Here is a 9,617-nt window from a genome sequence, read left to right as displayed (position 1 = left end):
TGAAACTGAAACGAAAACTGTGAAAGGTAATCATATAATCGACATGCCCCTCTCTAAACTGATTGGGGTCCAATCTCTAACCCCATCTGGAAGGGTTTCAGTATTGTGCCACAAGTAAAAACAAGTGCTGAGTCACCCTCATCTAGAAGGTGCTCTGAACAAGTATGGTGGTACCCTAACTGGCAGGTAAAATACCCCCCTCAACCCTTAACTGGCAGGTTGATGTCTCAACCTACGCTGGCTACGTAGTTCTAAAATACCAGAAGTGCTTCTAAGTATCACACCCTCTCTGGCAGGTGATTCCCCAACCTTGGATTCACTCGGTGATGAATCCTACTCCCAACTGAATAGACACTAAACTAATTTCTAAACTGTTCTAGGCTAGACTGTACTGTTACTGATCGTGTTAACTAATTGAACTGGAATGAGTTCACTGAGTAGCGTAACTGATTGAGGGTTCTGAGTTTTATTTGCTGATTGGATATACTGAGTTTTGTACTGACTAAATGCTACTGTACATAACATTACTGAGACTATTCTGAAGCTACTACAGTTCTAGGTAAACAACTAGATTGTCAGGTATTAGATACCTCAGGACTCGATAACATGAAAAGTAAAGCATAGCATGATCTTGAAAAGCATTACAATGTTCATAACTCATTCATAGAGATATTTTAAAAAACACTTGTAAGATATAAGCTTGTACATATGCTAGCATTTCATGATTTTCCCATTTAATCCACACGATCAATTTATCAAACACTTGGAGAACATAATCTATGCACATAATACTAATCAACATGTAGGCATCATGATTTCCAATCCCAACTTAAAAATTCAAGGGCTTTAACATGATTCACATAATACTACACATATGTCCACTAAATTTACATGAATCTTGTAATAAATCATGAATTATAAATCCAATTTATATCATAATCATGAATACATTCAAGCCCAACATGGAATTCATGAATTCAATAAACTTGAAGTTTTAAAAGAGGTTCTTGAACTCCAAGGGTGGAAGAAAACCCTTGGATGAACTCTAACATCCTTGGTTGTTAATTCTCTAAAAGTTGTGGAGAATTTCTTGAAGCTTGAATTGGAAGCCCTAGGGTTTTGTTTCTTGAGTAATTTTGAGAATAATAAGTGTTTTAGCCCTAAAAATGACTTAATCTCGTGTTTTTGGGGCTGAATATGGGTGGAAAATGACCCAATTACTCCTCTATACATGGGCTTTTAATGAAAAAATGTGTCCAGTAATGCACAGATCGGCATGCCGCATTAATGAAATCAATGCAATGACCAACGCGCCGCATCGAGTTTGCTTTGGTTCACTAGAATTGCATTGAAAATTGGGAGAAAATTATCTGTCGACACGATGGGTGACGTGACGCTTTGAGATCGCATCGACCCACTATTTTGGTCACCTGAACATGGTTTAAATGAATCTTAAAAAATTTAAAACTCACCTGAAGTGACCTACTGACATTCCTAATCATGAATAAATCTATAAATCAGTACTTTAAGGTCATAAGGGTCATGAAATAGGATCTCTAATTTACGAAGGCTAAAATACTTCTAAGTATAAACACTTAGCTGAAATTTCTAAGTCTGGGACCTCTTTTCAAGCTTTAATGGACTAAGTTAAGCTTAGAATTTGGCGGGGTCTTACACATAAGTTTAGATATAATGTGGTAGTATCAACTCTTGCCCACAATGCGTAACTTGTTGTTTGAAAATCCTTGGACTAATTTTTCCTTTAAGGTAAGAGTTATAGAGCATCTCATAAATGAAGAAACAATGTGATAGTGTCAACTCTTGCTCATAAGGCGCAACTTGTTGTTTAAAACTTCTTGGACCGAGTTTTGCCTCTAAGAAAAGAGTTATAGAATAAAATCAAGACACAGTGTGGTAGTGTCAACTCTTTCCCATAGAGTGTAACTTCTTATTTTAAATTCTCTGTGTTAATTCTTACCTCTAAGGCAAGAGCTGTAGAACACTTCATAAATTAAGACACAATGTAATAGTGACAATTGTTGCCCGTGGGGCATAATATGTTCTTTTGGCGGGCTAATTCTTTCCTCTAAGATAAGAATTATATAACATCTCATAAATTAAGATATAATATAGTAATACCAACTCTTGTCCATGGGGCATAACTTATTATTTAAAAGTCTTTGGGCTAAGTCTTTCCTCTAATACAAGAGTATAGAGTATCTCATAAATCAAGACACAATATGATAGCCTCAACTCTTGCCCATAAGCATAACTTATTGTTTGAAAGCCCTTGTGCTAAGTCTTGGCTCTAAAGTAAATGTTTTAGAGCATCTCATAAATCAAAATACAATCTGGTTGTATCAATTCTTATCCATGGGGCATAAATTGTTGTTTGAAAGTCTATTGGCTAAGTCTTTCTTTTAAGGGGAAAGAGTTATAGTCATTTCACAAATCAAAATACAATGTGGTAGCATCAACCATGGGGTGTAACTTTTTGTTTGAAAGCCTTTGGTCTAAGTCTTGCCTCTAAGTCAAGAGTTATAGAGTATCTCATAAATTAAGACACAATGTGGTAGCTTCAACTATTGCCCACAGCATAAATTATTGTTTGAAGATCGTTAGCGTAAGTCTTTCCTCTAGGCAAGAGTTATAGCGCATCTCAGAAATCAAAACACAATGTGGTGGTGCCAGTTCTTGCTTATGGCAGCGTAACTTTTTATTTCAAAGCCCTTGGTCTAAGTCCTGCCTCTAAAACAAGAGTTGTAGAACATATCATAATCAATACACAATATGGTAGTGTCAACTTTTGTCCATGGGGCATAACTTGTTGTTTGATGGTCCTGTGGCAAAATCTTTCCTCTAAGGCAAAAATTATAAAGCATCTCATAAATCAAAACACAATGTGGTAGTATCAACTCTTTTCCATAGGAGAAAAATTATTGTTTGAAAGTCCTAGGGCTAAGTCTTGCCTATAAGACAATAATTATTGAACATATCATAAATCAAATCACAATTTGGTGGTGTCAACTCTTGCCCATGAAACGTAACTTGTTGTTTGAAAGTCCTTGGGTTAAGTCATACCTCTAACACAAGATTTATAAAATATCTCATAAATTAAAATAAAATATGGTATAATGTTAATTTTTTTTCACGGGGCATAACTTGTTTTTGGAAGGAATTAAAGAAAACAAAATAAAAATAATAAAAGTTGAAGAAAAAATATTTGTAAAAGAAGAATCAAAGAAAAAAAATATAAAAGAAAAAGATAGAAGTTTAGAGGAGAAAAGAAAAAAACTAAAAGAAAATAGGTTGAGAAAAAAGAAAAAAAAACAAAACAAAAATTAAGGTAGAGAAAGACAAAAGAGAAAAGAAAAAATAAAAATCAAACAAAAATAAAAAATAAAAAAATAAATAGAAGTTGAGAAGAGGGAAAAATAGTAAAGGTTGTATTTTTTTTAAGAAGAAAAAAAGAGGAAAGAAAAAATAAAATCAAAGTAAAAAATAAATAAAAAATTAGAAACTGAAAGATAAATAAGCGTATGTGGTTGTTTAAAGTTATTTGAGGTATAAATGGGAAAATAGGTAAAAGTCCTACACACAAAAAAAAAAAGGAAAAATTAATTTTATAGGATTTTTTTATGAGGGACAAAAAGCAAAGTCACCTACTATAGAGGCTATTTATGTAGTTTACCCGTGTAGAAGTAAGTGTTTGTTTTCCTTCAATTAGTCAATCAACAATATGTCTTGAATTGGTCCAATGTATAGATTGGATTTTGATCTGTAGATTCAGCCCAAAAGACATAACATTATTAAGGCCCAACAAAGCATCAGGGCTAATGCCACAATACCAATGAAAATGAAACTAACAGAATTTGTAATAATGATTTGCTTACATAGGCCATCTATGATCAAGATTTTGAGGATTAGATAAAAAAAAAAGGAATTTAAGTTGAATTTAGATGACTCTTGTTAATAAAGCTAGGGGTGTGAATCGGCCAATTCGGTTCAGCTTTGGACATTATCGGTTTGGTTAATTGATTTTTGATTTGCAAACACACTAAACGAATAACCAAATTAATAAAATATTTGTTATAGATTTCCAATTTATCGATTTTTGATCCTTCATGATTCGATTTTTAGTTTAACCCATAAGAAGATGCTCCTCTTATTTTATTTTTTTTGCTTTCTTTTCTTGTTTACATTTATACATATATATATATATATACACACACACACACACATGCATACACTACCTCCATTCATAAAAGTCTACAAAAATTAGAAGTAGAAGCAAATTCAGATACATTATTATTAAAATAAATTTATTTTTAATTTGGTTAAGTAGCAAACTTAAATGCAGTATCAATGATAGCAATCTCTCAAAAAGAAAAATAATGTCGGTATATAATTTACACTAATGTGTAGAGTCTCATTAAACCAACGACTTTAAAAAGAAAAAAACAACACTAAAATAATTATAAAAAATAGGATATGTATTTAATATCTAAAGCCACTGTTATATAACTAAGGATAAAAGTATAATTTTTATATATTCGTATTGGTTATCGGTTCAACCATTAACTAAAATCTTAAAATAAAAAATCAAACCGATAGCCCAATAAAAACACTACAAAATCATTATAAATCGTTAATCCAATAATTAGATACCGATAAATTAATAATATTTTTTTCAATTTGATTTATCAATTAAATTAATTTTTGCACACCCCTAAATAAATCGCATGAGAGAAATACATCTTCACACATTTGTGACTTGACTAAAGAACTACTATAATGATAGTATAAATTGTTATTTCGTTTGTACTTCGGGTACACAGAATCTGTACATTACAACACCAACTTCAACTTGAGTTCAAGTATAAACAAGAACACAATGAAGTATATCAAATACCCTTAACACAATATCAAAATGACCTTTTCAAGAGGTGTATTATATTTTTCAAAAATTAAGATGAAATAAAAAATAGCCAAGTCGTTCGAATTCACAAATTTTTCTTAAGGAGATAATCCCCCTCACTATGCCCAAGATTGTGAAATTTTTTCTCCCTGGATAAAATGGCTAACAGGCCAATAGTAGCGGTACCTCAAACGGTTGGAATATCTTCGAACTCACAGAACATTTTAAGTGATCACACAAAATATTTTTGACACAAGAAGAGAAATTTAAATCTGAAAATTTCATACTAAACCTGTGGAAGAAACCAGGTTTATATAGCCATAACATGCCTCTTCTAAAAAGAGTCAATGGTTCACTCCAAAGGTTACACCTTTGCTGTAAGTTCATGTCTGTTCATCAAAGATTGCATCTTTTCCTGAATAGTCATCTCATTTCATGAATCAGTGTGTCACTTCATTGAAGGATTACATCCTTCTGAAGCATTATTTTGAACCATTGCAACCTTCTGTAGCCTCAGTTCAGAACAATGTATCATTTCTTAAGCACTAGTTCGAAAATAATGCATCAGTTTACTTGAAACAGTGCAACAGTTACAGCATGTATATATAAATGGAGGTCCGAAACTGCAGAAAAAATTTGACTACATTTTTTCTTGGCATTCTTCGGAATTCAAATAAAGTTTGTCCAAAAATATAGATCTCATTGATCGATCATTTTCTAAATCCAAATCCAAATCTGAAGCCAAAGCTGAGCCGAGCGAGCGACGATGACGACGGTGTGAGGCATATATTATTTCTTGCCTCACTTGTCTTGTGGAGTAAGTGTTCTTGATTATAAACACTTTCAAGTTCTCTTCTTCCACCAATGTGGCAGAAAGAGTAAACTTTCTAATTTGGGAGTACACTTTCCATTTTAGTGTCTCCTTCCCCTCCACTATTTTATTCTTCATTTTTACATTCACACTTCTTTCATATACTATGTACCCAACAATCCCCCACATGAATGGAGAATGTCTATTTTCATAAAATTTTTACGAATAAGTATGTGATCATCAATCAAAGACTGATTGCATCTGGATAAGTGGGTTTCCCTTTGAACTTTCCATAGTGAACATATATCGGATGTACTCGGTCAATTGGTAGATTTGATATCTTTGAACCGTCGAGCTTTAATGTACACCTAGACAATACATGTCACACAACCAGTCTTTTAACATTTATGGTTCTCATGGTTTTGTTCTTTTCAGCCATGAACACGTCCCGGTTTCATGAGAGCTTAGAGAATAGGTCTTTACTAACATTCTCTTTGAAGTAGCTTCCACTTCACCCTTGCATAGGTGATTTCTAAATGTTCAATCCTGTAGATTAAACAATTTGGTCAAATCTACCAAATTTAGATAATCATTAAAAGACTTTTCACCTTAAGTCTTATCCTAGTTTACTACACATTGTCTACATCATGAGAATGGGTTGGGAATTGACAATGTTGAACCTGTCAGACACAAGTTTTTTTGATCTCCATGAACCTAGATCTTGGGATCTCCAGTCTGTTAGGTAGAGTTACCACAATGCTGACTCGTCCTAGGCCTTAAACCCATTCCCTTGGATGTTCTTTCTACTCCTTCTCTAGATAGGCCTTTTGTAAGTGGATCCGACACATTATCCTTTGACTTTACATAGTCAATAGTGATAATTCCACTAGAGAGAAGTTCCCTAACGATATTATGTCTCCGTCATATGTGACAAGATTTACCCTTGTACATCATGCGTCCTACCCTACCTATTGCCTCTTGGCTATCATAGTGTATACATACTGGTGCAACTGGCTTGGGCCAATACAAAATATCTTCCAAGAAATTTTGGAGCCATTCTGCTTCTTCACCGGCTTTATCTAATGCAATAAATTCAAATTCCATTGTAGAGCGAGCGATACAAGTCTGTTTGGATGATTTCCAAGAAACTGCTCTTCCACTAATAGTAAATACATATCCATTTGTGGATTTTAATTTGTTCGATCCGGTGATCTAATTTGCATCACTATATCTTTCAAGTACCGTAGGATATTTATTTAATGCAAAGCATAGTTTTGAGTGTATTTAAGATATCCCAAAACTCTTTTCATTGCCATCCAATGAGTTTTGTTGGGATTACTCGTGTACCGACTCAATTTAATAATTACACATGCTATGTCTAGTCGTGTACAGTTCATTATATACATTAAACATCCTAATACTCTTGCGTACTCCAATTGTGAGTCACTTTCACCTTCATTCTTTCGAAGTACAAAGTTCACATCTAATGGAGTCTTGGCAATACCAAATTCCATATCCTTGAACTTTTCAAGTACTTTTTTGATATAATGAGACTGTGACAATGCTAAACCTTGTGGAGTTCAATGGATTGTTATACCAAAGATCACATCTGCCACTCCAAGGTCTTTCATATCAAACTTTCTCTCGAGCATTCATTTGGTTGCATTTATGTCACAAATATCTCTATTGATGATCAACATATCATCCACATATAAACAAACAATGACTTGGTGATTTAGTGTGTCTTTAATATATACACATTTTTCACATTCATTTATCTTGAATCCGTTTTCCAACATGGTTTGGTCAAACTTTGCATGCCATTACTTAGGTGCTTGTTTTAGTCCATAAAGTGACTTAACAAGTTTACACACCTGATTTTTTTTTCTGGAACCACAAAACCCTCAGGTTGTTCCATGTATATTTCTTCCTCCAAATCTTCATTTAGGAATATGATCTTCACATCCATTTGATGGATTTGAAGATCATATACCGCCGCCAATGCAATTAACATTTGAATCAAGGTTATCCTTGTTACTGGCGAGTATGTATCAAACTAATCAAGGCCTTCCTTCTATTTGAAGCCTTTAACTACAAGTCTTACCTTGTATTTGTCAATAGTATCATCCGCCTTCATTTTCTTTTTGAAGATCCATTTAGAACCTAACGGTTTATTTTCGGAAGGAAGGTCAACCAATTTCCATGTATGGATGCTTAAGATTGAATCTATCTCACTATTGACTACCTCTTTCTAAAAGGATGAGTCTGACGACGACATCGCTTCTTTAAATATTTGAGGCTTATTTTCTAAGAGAAATATTACAAAATCCAATACAAATGAAGTTGACATTCTTTGACGTGTACTACGTCTTGAATTTTCTTCATTATGTACATTCTCACTTGGTTCATCTCGAGGTCGTTTAGATCCTCCTCCAAACTGCTCATGTCTAATTTATACGGGTAAATGTTTTCAAAGAATTCAGCATTGTCTGATTCACTTACCGTATTTTTATTAATATCCAGATGTTCAAGTTTATGAACAAAAAATCAACATGCTTTAATACTTTTAGCATATCCTATGAACACACAGTCCACCATTTTAGGTCCTATCTTAACCTTTTTAGGTATAGGAACTTGAACCTTCGCTAGACACCCCCACACTTTGAAATATTTCAAGTTCGGTTTTCTTCCTTTCCATTTTTCGTAAGAAATTGATTGTGTCTTACTATGGGGAACTCTGTTGAGTATACGATTGGTCGTAAGGATAGCTTCCCCCCATAAGTTTTGTGGTAAACTAAAACTTATAAGTAAGTCATTCATCACTTTCTTCAAAGTTTGGTTTTTCCTTTCTACAATTCCATTAGATTAAGGTGAATATGGGGCCGTAGTTTGATGGATTATTCCATTCTCTACACATATTTTTACAAAGGGAGATTTATATTCTCCGCCCCTATCACTTCTTATCATTTTGATCTTTTTATCTAACTGATTTTCAGCTTCAGTTTTATATTGCCTAAACGTATCTATTACTTCATCTTTACTATTTAGCTAGTAGACATATCAATATCTAGTGCAATCATCAATAAAATTTATGTAATACTTTTTCCCACCACGTGATGGTGTTGGCCTCATATCACAAATGCCAGTGTGTATTAAGTCTAAGGGATTAGAATTCCTTTCAACGGACTTATAAGGATGCTTTGCATACTTCGATTCCACACACATTTGACACTTTGATTTATTGCACTCAAAGTTTAGCAAAACATCTAAGTTAATCAATTTTCGTAATGTTTTGTAATTAACATGGCCTAAACGTTCATGCCATAAATCATAAAACTCAAGCAAATAAGAAGAATTCGAACTTTTATTTATTTCAACAGTCATTACATTCATCTTATAAAGGTCTTCGGTCAGATAACCTTTTTCTACATACATTTCTCCTTTGCTAATTATAATTTTTCTAGAAACGGTTACACATTTGAATCCGTTCTTAGCTAAGAGTGAAATAGAAATTAAGTTCCTACATAACTCCGGAATATATAACACATTGTTCAGTGTCAATACCTCACCGGAAGTCATCTTTAAGTAAATTTTTCTTGTTCCCTCCACCTTAGCAGTAGCGGAATTAGCCATGTAGATCATTTCTTTTTCTTGAGTCGGAGCAAATAATGAAAACAACTCCTTGTTGGCACATAGATGGCGGGTGGCCCCAGAACCATCCATCATTCGTGAGGATTCCCCGTCAAGTTGTATTCTGAGAACATAGCACACAGATCATCGCATTCTTTGTTGGATTCAATCATATTTGCTTGATTCTTCTTCTTGCCTTTCTTTGGGTCACGACAATCTGTGGACTTGTGGCCAATCTTGCCACAGTTGAAGCATTTT

This window comes from Capsicum annuum, unplaced genomic scaffold (assembly GCF_002878395.1).
Source record: "Capsicum annuum cultivar UCD-10X-F1 unplaced genomic scaffold, UCD10Xv1.1 ctg999, whole genome shotgun sequence".
Classification (NCBI taxonomy): Eukaryota; Viridiplantae; Streptophyta; class Magnoliopsida; order Solanales; family Solanaceae; genus Capsicum; species Capsicum annuum.
Note: the sequence above shows the minus strand (reverse complement) of the source record.